Below are 10,894 nucleotides of genomic sequence, written 5' to 3'. Positions count from 1 at the left end.
ACAAGCAACAGTAAGTATGTAACTTTATTGAAGGAAAATCCTAAACTGCTTAAGACCATACAATCTTGGGTCTTTTTGATCTTCAAAATTAGTACAATGTTTTCTAATACACCCTGCTTCTGATGCTAAAGATAAGAACAATTTGTGATTAGAATGGAGATACGCAGGTAAAGGAAACTCCAATTTCGCATCTATATACCTACAGTATATAGTTGTAGTTGGAAATTTAACCTTGGCATAAACTCTGCCTATGTCTCTTCTGTCTAATATGGTAGTCATTATTAGCCACATGTGGCTACATAAATTTAAATTAATCAAAATTAAATTTCAAAAAAAATTAGTTCTTCATTGGCACTAAACTTATTTCACACATGCCACATGTACATAGTGCCTACCATGTTGAATAGCACAGAAAAAAGAACATTCCTATCACTGGAAGAGGTTTTATTGGATACCTCTGATCCACAACAAAAATATTTATTAGCCAAATTTTCTCACTACCCTAGTATGGTCTATTGTGTTTTGTATATGCTCCAAAGCTGAGAACTTAAGCAGAAATTTGAGGATGAGACAGCTAGGGGTTTGCAGTTCAGTTCTGTCTGGGCTGTGAGAGTTTTAATATTGCTAATTAGTAAAGAGTATCTACAACAAAGACAATGGGTGGCGGCTAGTTGAGTACCTATGGCAGGTGTATGCGAAAGATTCATAGGATTGAAAAAAAAATTTACTGTGTTTCTCAGACTCTCAGGCAATTCAGTCCCTAAAATTAACATCAAGAAACTTGAACATCTAAATCAGGAAAATCCAAAAGGGTGCCACAGTTTCTCTATCATGTCTTCTTAGTGGGGGCTACTGAACTTGGGAGTCCATATTGATTAATTAAGGGGTTTGGTCAATTGTAAAAAAGTTCATCATCCATCCAGTGCATACCACGCTATCACCATCAAGAACTACTGAAGATCTGACATGTTTCCCTTCTAGTTTTTGGAGGGAGTGTGGGGGGGATTGGGGGGGTTGCCAAGGACTGAACCCAGGAGCTCTTAACTACTGAGCAACATCCCCAGCCCCCCTTTAATTAATTAATTTATTTATTTTTATTTTGAGACAGGGTCTTGCTAAGTTGCCTAGGGCCTCAATAAATTGCTGAGGCTGCTCTTGAATTTGGGATCCTCCTGCATCACTGGGATTATAAGCATGTGCTACCAAACCCAGTTCCCTTTCTAATTTTTTTAAATAGGTTTTTACTACTGCTATTTTTTTTTCTCGCTACCATTGGATATTGGGCTGCAGTAGGAAGAGATATCATGTGTGTTTCTTAATCCATATATTTTATGTTCCTCAAGAGCTACATCTGGATATGAATGACAGAGCTATCTAGAGAAAAAGGGTTATAGGGTTGCTGAACTTAGACTATCATAATTGTGTATGGAACATTAACAGAAGGCAGTCTAGCCTAGTCTTCTTTTGAATTGGGGTGAGCAGACTTGTAGCATTATATGGAATGAGTAAATCATGTTAAACAAGGGCTCATTAGGAATTGTTATGAAAAAAAAGAGGAAATGCATGTACTAGAGGCATGAAATATACATATATATCCATCTAACTGATGAAATTATATATATATATATATATATAAATAAACTTTTGAGGAAGGTTAATTCCAGATCTGTTAGAATGTCTCTTTTCCATCTGATATATTTTTGATTTTGTACATGGCCCCAGACTCCTGACCCATGGAGATTGGAACAGAGACAAGTATGTATTCCAAGGCTTTTGCCAGTTCCTATCATGTGGACAGAACTAATGAGTCCAGAGATAAACACCTGACCTAGACACCATGAAGTTAAATACAAAAGTTAAGAATATGATCACAACAATGCTTAGGAGAAAAGAACACTGGATTAGGAGCTAGGAAGTCTACTTTCTACTTATAATTAGTCAGTGTATTCAGAGTGGATCTAGTTACTTTTTCTCTCTGGACCTAAGTTTCTTCATGCATGAGAATGAGGGTTTGGTATTAAAATATTCCTATTCACTAGTGTGTATTTTATGAAATGTATGTATGTTAATGGGTACGTACAAAGGGGGGAAAAACTTTCTTGCTCTGATCTGAGTTTACCAGGTTTTTTTTTTTTTTTTTTGCCTTAAGACTTCTCAGACACTTAACAATGTGTATTCTGCATCTGCTAGAAAGACCAAAATATGCATTGTTTAGTTTCTTTGCTGTCATTACTCTCCTGGAGCCTTTCTCAGGGCTCTGTTTCCATAGAAAACACTTTGAGAAATTTGGGGACCTTTTCTGATATCTTTCATTGCTCCTATCTGCCATGGAGTTCATGATCACAATCCAGTGGGGAAGAAATCATTTAATGTTGGGCCTACACAGTTTGCAAACAGCCCCTCATTTCACTCAGAAGTCTTGGGAGGAACCCAGATGCATTGCTTGCACAGTGCCAAGCAGGCAGCTTGACTGGATTTTTCTTCAAATCAGGCAAGCCTATTGGCATCAAGTGGAGCCAGAGGAGAGAGCGTGCATTCCGGGGCTCCTTTTTCATTAGCCACGCAGCAGCTGCGGCTCATGGCTGAGCTGTTCTTCAGCTTAACTGGGCATGTATCCAGCAGCATGAAGAATATAGAATGGAAAGAGAGGGATAGCATGCTTTCTTTTAGGATTTGAAGGACAGAAACCTACTGTCTTATCCTTAACTAAGGGAATCCTAGAATGTGTTCCCAGTATTCCAACATTTGAAGGAATTCAAAAGGTCATCTCATCCAGCTACCTGATGGATGGATACCCAACATCATTTTTGCCATGGTGTTAGACATTTCCATTGATAAGAAACACACTGACTACAAAGCAAACCAATGTACTCATTCTGATTTCATAGGCAAAAAAAAAAAAAAAGTCTCTCTCTTTTATTTTGGTTCATAATGTGACTCCATGAAGATTCCATCTGTTGGTTTAGTTCGATCTTCCAGAGTCATTCAGATTGAATCTCATTCCCTCTCACAGAACAACCTTAAAAATTAGAGGCAGAATTACCATGTACTTCTGAATATCTGATGAAATAATGTCAGTAAAGCTGCTTTGAAAATTTTCTGTTATAATAGACAGGTATAGAATATTATGCCTAGCTTGTTGTCAACTTTTAGTATCATCTTTATCTCTCAAAGTTAGGGTGCACAATCAATACTGAGGTCACTGGGTAGCAATATGAAAAGAATATCTATATAGCTAAAACTAGCAATATATGTAACATAATGCTTTTGTTAGCATATGAGTAAATATTATAGTTGACATTGAGCTGTCAGATAGAAATCCCCAAATATATAAGCAGCAGCTGAAGTCAGACCCTACACTGGCAGTGAGTTATTGTCTGATGTTGAACAATATAATGAGCTTTTCAATGGCCAGTGGGTGAAGCACTCAGAGGAGGGGCCTAGCCAGGGATTCAATCTAGGGCACTGTTTGATCTGTGGCCAAGTTGGTTCCAGATATCAATGACAACAAATCCTACCAGATATGCATATCAAGAACTTAGTAACATAATATTTGGGTCTCCATGGTTTTTCTCTTGGGTGTATAAATGTAGTTAACATGTGTTTCTGCCAATGAGAGGATATTTTGTTAGGTGAATCACCATAAAATTTGGGGAAAGTAAAGAGCTTTCAAATGTTCTAACTACAGAAACTAGATATGCATTAATCAATCCTTTTGAAGTCTTCCACGATCACTTTACATCCTAATTGACTTAAAACAAAACAAATCTTACTATAAATGCCTATAGTTACATGAAAGAATTGTTCCTTTGATAAAGTACTTCTCAAGATACAAGATGCCAGCAAAATATCAAGTTAAACATTTCTATAATCCTGGGGTTTAATCAATTTTTTTTATTTCTTCTGTTCAAATGAAAATTCAGTATATTTTGAGCCTACACTGAGGAAAACTTAGGCCAAATGATTCTTTTTCCATTTTAGTCATTTTAAGAGTTCATCTTTATTGAATAACTTGTTTTATCTCAGAAAAGGGGCTCTTTATTATTCATCTTAACTAATATATCTCAAACTACCCTGCCTTTTCTAGGAAAATTTTTCTCAATATTTTTATCAGAGGTAAATGATCACTCTTTATATTAAGCAAGTTTATTTTCTAGGAGATACTTTAAAAACAAAAACCTTGCATCTTTTCTAGTCTACTCTTTTCTGAGAAGCTAAATTCTTTTTGAAGTATTTGTTGACATTGGACTAAAAACACCATTTAAAAATACTAAGAATATTCCAGAAATACCTATGTTGAACAACATATATCTAAAATTAGCCCCCTTCATTACCTAGTAAAATTTTCTATCTAATGATGAAACATAATAAATTCCTAATAGTTGAATATCTAATATTCTTTCCTTTCTTCCATTAATCTGGAGAGGGAGGTGGGGGGTGGGTAGGTAGAGATGGAGATCCAGAACAGGCAACACGTTGTCCATCCTGAAGCATCTCAGCATTGGTCTTTCAATCTCCCTACAAGCAACACAATGAGAGCAAATGTTCTTTTTAACATGTTTCAGGTTGGCACCATATGAGAGGAACTCTGAAGTGATGAGACCCAAAGTTTATATAGGGTGCCACAATGTGGGCTCATCATTTCTCTTTGTTCTAAAAGGAGAAACCTTTACTTTTGAATGAAAACAAATCTTCCCTGAGGAGGGGGTGATGGAGGAAGGGTTTGCCTACCTTGGTATGTAAGTAAATGGCTCCGGGATAGGTTAAGTCTTTGAAACTCTTACACCACATGCTATTTCTCACCTCTACGAAATTTTCTAGTCAATCATTCTTTAACCAAGTTTGCTAGGGTTTCTTGCTTCTAAATCTGGAAAACATAGAAACATAGAAATATTCCTGGGTCTCCAAAACACTATCCATTGATACATCCAATGAACATCTACTGAGCTCTTAATAGATCTTCTACATGGAGACATATTACACATAATCCAAGCACAGAAAGTAATAAAATAGGCTTATCATCCTCTGGATATTCACAGCATGGAGTTTGTATTTCTCCAGTGGCAAGGGTTTCCACTGCTTCACAATGTAGTTCATTTTATTTCTGAGATGTTCACATTGTTAACAAATCACTTCTTATAGTATACTTAAGTCTAATTTTATGCAATTTCACTTACTTATTGGTTCTTTGTAGACTTTCCAGAGTAACTTAAAATATTAAGTTACTCTGATTGTTTTCAATTAATAAATTTAAACTTTCTTATTATGAATAATTTCTGAGCATGTTATCATCTGAATTATTTAACCCAATAGTTTTCCAAGGCTTACTTAAAATTTCTTCTAGGCATTTTTTTAAGCAATCAAGATACAGAATGAAACTATCCCCTGTATATTTTGTCTGTATGTAACACATTTTTCTTGGCCAACTATTATAGTTAAACTGGCTTTTTGAAGTTATCTTTTCTATATCTAATAAATTATTTATAAGGAACCTTGGTGCCATGAATAATACTGCTTTATGATAATCAATAGAAATGGTAACAGTATCATTAAGAATTTTTATTCTGCTAAAGTTAATAATAATAATGAAAATCATGCTTAACACTTCTTCGTGAATTCATGTTTTGAACAGTAGGTCTCTTACTAGTGTTGATGGATCCAGCTTAGACTGACTACTAAAATAACTGGACTAATTCCAGTTATCAGGATAACTCTGCTAATGCACATGTATATTTAAAACTGAGTCTGAATTTATTTTCTCTATACTTTATCTGCTTTAATGAATAGACACTATCATAATTTAAATTTGAATCTAATTTTCTATTAATAGTAGAAATATAAGATCTACTTAAGAAATTAAATAGAAAAATACTCAGAGATTATGGAAAGTACTTTAAATCATTAGTATAAAGATTAAGAATTCAAAAGCAGATATTTTTGAGGGATTTTTATGTTCAGTAGACTTTTTTGGGCAGGAGAGTATAAATAACATTCACTGGACTTACAGACAAAACCTAATAAAGTTTACTTCTAGTGCAAGAGAAAGAATAAACAAGATGAAATAAGTAAAGCATATTGCATGAGTTAAATGACGACAAATTTTCAGGGGAAAAATTAAAATTAAAGTGGAGAATAGAAAAGGTGGTATAAAAGGGAATGGAAGGAAACATTTTAGACAGGTTTAAAGGTGCCTGGGAACCTGCCCTTCTAATGTTCATTTTAATTTCAAATCACACATCCACAAGAAATTAAAGCTAAGTTTTAAGAAATCTTCTTTAGTAACTTAGCTTGTTGTTGATGTGTTACTTTGTAGTTCAGAAATTCCCTTTTCTGTGTTTTAGCCTTACTTTTTCTCTGTCCTCACCAACTTTCCCATTAGAAGAGGGAGATGACCAACTACATGGGAAAATCTAAGACACCCACTTGATGGGAATTCTTAACAATTTTGTTAGTGGATGCAAATCACATGAGAAAAAATATCTCAGCCCAAACACCCAAAAGCAAGAATGTGTGAAAATATGACAACTTGGACTTAAAATGAGGAACTCCCAGATGTTCTAGGGCTGTTTGTGTTTAGCCACAACGACGTGAAATGGATTCAAAAATACTTTTCTCTGTTTGATCCTAGCTTGGCCTCCCTGCTCTATCAAGTAGTGCTGAGCACACAGAGCTCTACACTCTCTAATGTGTGCTGAGAGAATGGATGCTTTTTAAAGTATTGGCCTGAACACACCAAAATAAGGAGATAAATAAACTTAAAATAACATCACACATATTTGGATTCCAAAGTAACTTGTTTTTGAGTTATTTGTTTCCCTGGCACAAATATTCTAAGATAATTAAAGGTAGGTATGCTTTCAAGGGATAATGTTTCATGTTTAAAGCTCTTTTGGGAAATAGAAGCTAACAGGAGCATGACTCCTAATATTTCCATGTATTCACCTGTGGAAATTCTACATGAAGCCTCATCTCATTTCTTCTCCTCAATACAGCCTTTGCCAACCAAACTAATGTACCTTGACATCTCTTCCTCTGTGGCACTTATTATTCATGAGTGGATTTGTTAAATTTTCATGTTTTTTCTCCTTTCTCTAATATATAATTTCCTTAAACACAAGAAAGTTTCCTCATGAATATTTCCCATATTCTTCATTACACCCAAAACCTAAGTGCCATTCAAATAGTTACCTCTTGGTTGATGGACTGATTCTTCTTCTGGTCTTGCTTATGGTGACTCTTGTTCTATCCAACATGGTAGATGGGTAGCATAATTGCAGATTATTGGGAAATAACAGAAGTGACAGGACCAATTTGAATTCTGAAATCGGAGGAAGTGATGGTCATGAATAAGAAAGAGAGAACATTAATCAAGCCTTTGGGCAGCTGCACTTCCTAAGAAGAGAATCCCAGAGCAGAGTGCATTAGTTTCAAACTCAAGCACAAGTGTTCTGCTCTGTTTCTTTGCTTTTATTTATTGATCTTTATTTTGCTAATCATGAGCACTATAGTAGGACCCTCTGGCAGAGTTCTCGTCTTCCAGCCATAATGAAATCCAGAGGAAATAGTCATTCGAGTGCAAAGAAAAGTCCCAACTCAGGATGACACAGGGAAAGATTAAAAAACAAATGCACATTGTAGCTTTGGAACTTACATTTCAATTTTCTTTTAAAAGATTTACTTCTCCCCATAGCACTTAACTTGGATTCTTATTTGCAAGGTGGAGACTCAATAAAGTGCTAACATCAAGACTTGTGATTAAGAAAAAGCACTACGTAAAATCATTATTTTAAATGATCACAAATATATTTTCTATGTAATTCTGACATTCTTTTATATTAGAAGAGTTGGAAAATTTCATTCTAAAATTGAAAATTGTTTTTATCCTTGATCAAACTCGGAGGGATAGTTAGTTAACTTGGCTTAGTGTTGTCATCAATGCAGTTCTCTCATTTGCTTTTTCCCAACTTGATTTTTCTTGTGCCTCTCCTATGCCTAAACATTCCTCCAATTTCCTCTTTGAATTATCGTATTTTGAGACTACAATCTTCCCTCTCATCTCAGCCCCCATTTCTACCATCTAGCCATTCTCTCAGGAAGACCAGTTACTTCCTGCTTTTACATCAACTTCTACAAAATTTTATCTGAAGATTCTCAATCTTGATTCTATCTTATCATTCTTTGTCTCTTTTCCTTTCCCTATATTGCTAAAGATAACTGCATAACTCTGCAGCTATGTCACTGGATACTCAGATTCCCAGTAGGAAAGGACTATCATCATCACTCAATAATCCTTTCATAGTTGTGTAGATATTCTTGCTCATTTCTTCATTGTTATGTTGATAATTTGTCATGTTCCTCTTTTAGTTCCTTTATCTTCTCTCTCATTAAATGATATTATGTTCTCTTGCAATCTAGGTCTTAAATATATAGATCCATTGTTTCTGTACCTATTGGGTTATCTTTTCATTTGCTGTGATCAAAATGCTTGACTGGAACACATTAGAGGATGGAAAGTTTATTTAAGCTCATGGTTCCTGAGGTTTAATCCATGGTTGGTAGAGTCCATTGCTCTGGGCACAGGTGAGGCAGAATATCATAGCAGACAGGCTTGGTAGAAAAATGCTGCTCCATTTATAGCAGCCAGAAAGAAGAGAGAAGGAAGTGGGGCCATAGGAGAATGAATCTTTTCAGGGCACAACCCCAGTAATCCACTTCCTCCAGCCACACCTTACCTACCTATATTTACCACCCAGTCAGCTCACTCAAACTCAGATGGACTGCTTAGGTTACAACTCTTATAATCTAATTATCTCATTTTTGAGTATTCTTTTATTAACACAGGAGCATTTAGGGGACACTTCATATCCAATCATAGCACCTATAAAGTCATCGCTCTTCTATTCCCTTTCTGATTTCAAAGGAATGGGAGTTCTTACCCTTGATCCAGCCCTTTTTACTTCATTCCCCATCCCCTTGCAAGATGAGATCCACCTATTGGTTGTATTCTCTTTTCCTACCACTCACAAAGATGCTTGAGTCTCTTTCATAAAATCCAAATTCCTAAAGATTTCTGTCACCTGCTAGCTATTACCTTAAGCTTTCCTTCTATTCAAACTTTAGCTTGTAAAAGAACAGTCCACAATGATTCTTTACTCTTTAGCATCCTTTGCTCTTTTCAAATTAGTTTCTAAAGAGTTTATTTAAACACATGTCTAGAAAGTGCACAAGTCCTGCATAAAACTTGATAAATGTTTCTGAACAAATCTCTACCAGCACCCTAGATGCCTCTTTGCCACTACTTAAAGTCACTAGTAGTACTCAACATTCATTCTTTTTTCAAATTACCCTTTTTTAAAGTATGTTTTTATTATAAACCCTAAATATAGAAAAGTGAACAAAATGTAAATGTACAATTAAATAAAATATTATAAAGTGAATTACCATGTAACTAGAATCTAGGCAAAGGAATGAGGTACTGTCAGCAGCCCAGAATCAACTCAACCCTTCTCTACACGCTACACTCTGACCTCTTCTTCTTAATCAGAAGCCATCTAGAGGCAACCATTTTCTTGGCATTTACAGCAACCAATCCCTACTGGTCTTAATAGTATAATCACTATGTATTTATTTCTAAATAATATACTTTGATCATGTCCTTCAGATAAGCTTTTCACTTAATATAAATGAAATCATGTGCTGCATGATTTATGTTCAAAGATTTATCTTGATGGAATAAAGAATTAATACATTCTTTATTTTTCTGTGCACCATCCTATACCTATAAGCACATGTATCCATAGGGTAGAAACCTAGGAGTAAAGCAGCTAAGGCATGTGATATAAATCTTCAACTTGACTAGAAAATGACAAACTATTTCCCAATAGATTTGACTAATTTATGTTACTCCTAGCAGGGAAGGAGTTCATTATCTTTTCTTTTGTTATTATGTAGCCAATCTAAGTTGGACTTGTTTCTTATTAAGATTGTACAACTCTTTCTCTATTTTATAGGTTTACTTTTTTCCTTTCATCTTTTGATTATAGGTTTATGATATTTCTTTATATATTCCTGATATGACCCTTTGTCAGTTATATATAAATGTATTAAGTATTTCCCCCACCATGGCCTGACATTTAATTTTCTCATGATATCCTTTCATGAATTAATTTTTTATATAATTTAATGTCATAAATGTACAAATGCTATTTGACTTAAAATTGAGTTATATCCCAATAAATCCAGAGTGAATTGAAAATATATGTGAAAATGAATTTAGTATACCTACCCTACCAAAAAAATCACAGCTTAGCTTAGTCTACTTTAAACATGCTCAGAACATTTACATTAGTCTACAACATTGTGTGAAATTATCTAACATAAAGCCTATCTTATAATGAAGTTTATAATATCTCATTTTAACATTGTACCAAAGTGTAAAACAGATGATTTGGGGGGTACTACTCCTTATTAACATACACAGCTGAAAAGCATACTGGGCCTTAAAAATCTGTAAAATGTTGAATTAAAACTAATTATAGGATAGTGTAGGTGTTACAGAAACAAGGTCATCAATTTCTCTTTCTTTTGAAGAAGTTCAAGAACAGCTGGTAGAAAGCATGGACAGACACTTGATAGTTTAGCAGATATGAGTGTTTTTCAGAAATATATCAAATTTTGACTAAGCAGTGTGTATCTTCTTTTCATTATATATTTATTCATCACAAGCAAGAGCATCCTGTGTCTGCCTGTCAGTTCTTGTGAATCTCTTGTAATTGACTTCCATTTCTTCTAACATTCATGTACCATTGCTGATAGGAGGAACTACCTCCATTGATTTCTTTGCTGTGAACTTTCTTGGTGCCTTGGATATAGCTTCTCCTTCTCTGTCTCAATT

At 34.7% G+C, this 10,894-nt stretch overlaps 1 long non-coding RNA gene across 1 annotated transcript in view; it reads right to left on the bottom strand.

The window, feature by feature from the left end:
- Positions 1–1,731: 1,731 nt before the first annotated feature.
- LOC131423944 (uncharacterized) overlaps positions 1,732–10,894 on the bottom strand; it is a 46,269-nt gene continuing 37,106 nt past the window's right edge. Inside the window, exons 3-4 of the long non-coding RNA XR_009226160.1 lie at positions 7,189–7,318; positions 1,732–4,867 (exon numbers count right to left, since the gene is read on the bottom strand). This is a non-coding gene — a long non-coding RNA (uncharacterized LOC131423944). The remainder of the gene's footprint in view (positions 4,868–7,188; positions 7,319–10,894) is intronic.

This window comes from Marmota monax, unplaced genomic scaffold (assembly GCF_021218885.2).
Source record: "Marmota monax isolate L192 unplaced genomic scaffold, Marmota_monax_Labrador192_F-V1.1 WCK01_AAM20220418_F8-fsc00118, whole genome shotgun sequence".
Lineage (NCBI taxonomy): Eukaryota > Metazoa > Chordata > Mammalia > Rodentia > Sciuridae > Marmota > Marmota monax.
The sequence above is the reverse complement of the archived record's forward strand: the minus strand, read 5'-3'. Positions and strand labels throughout refer to the sequence as shown.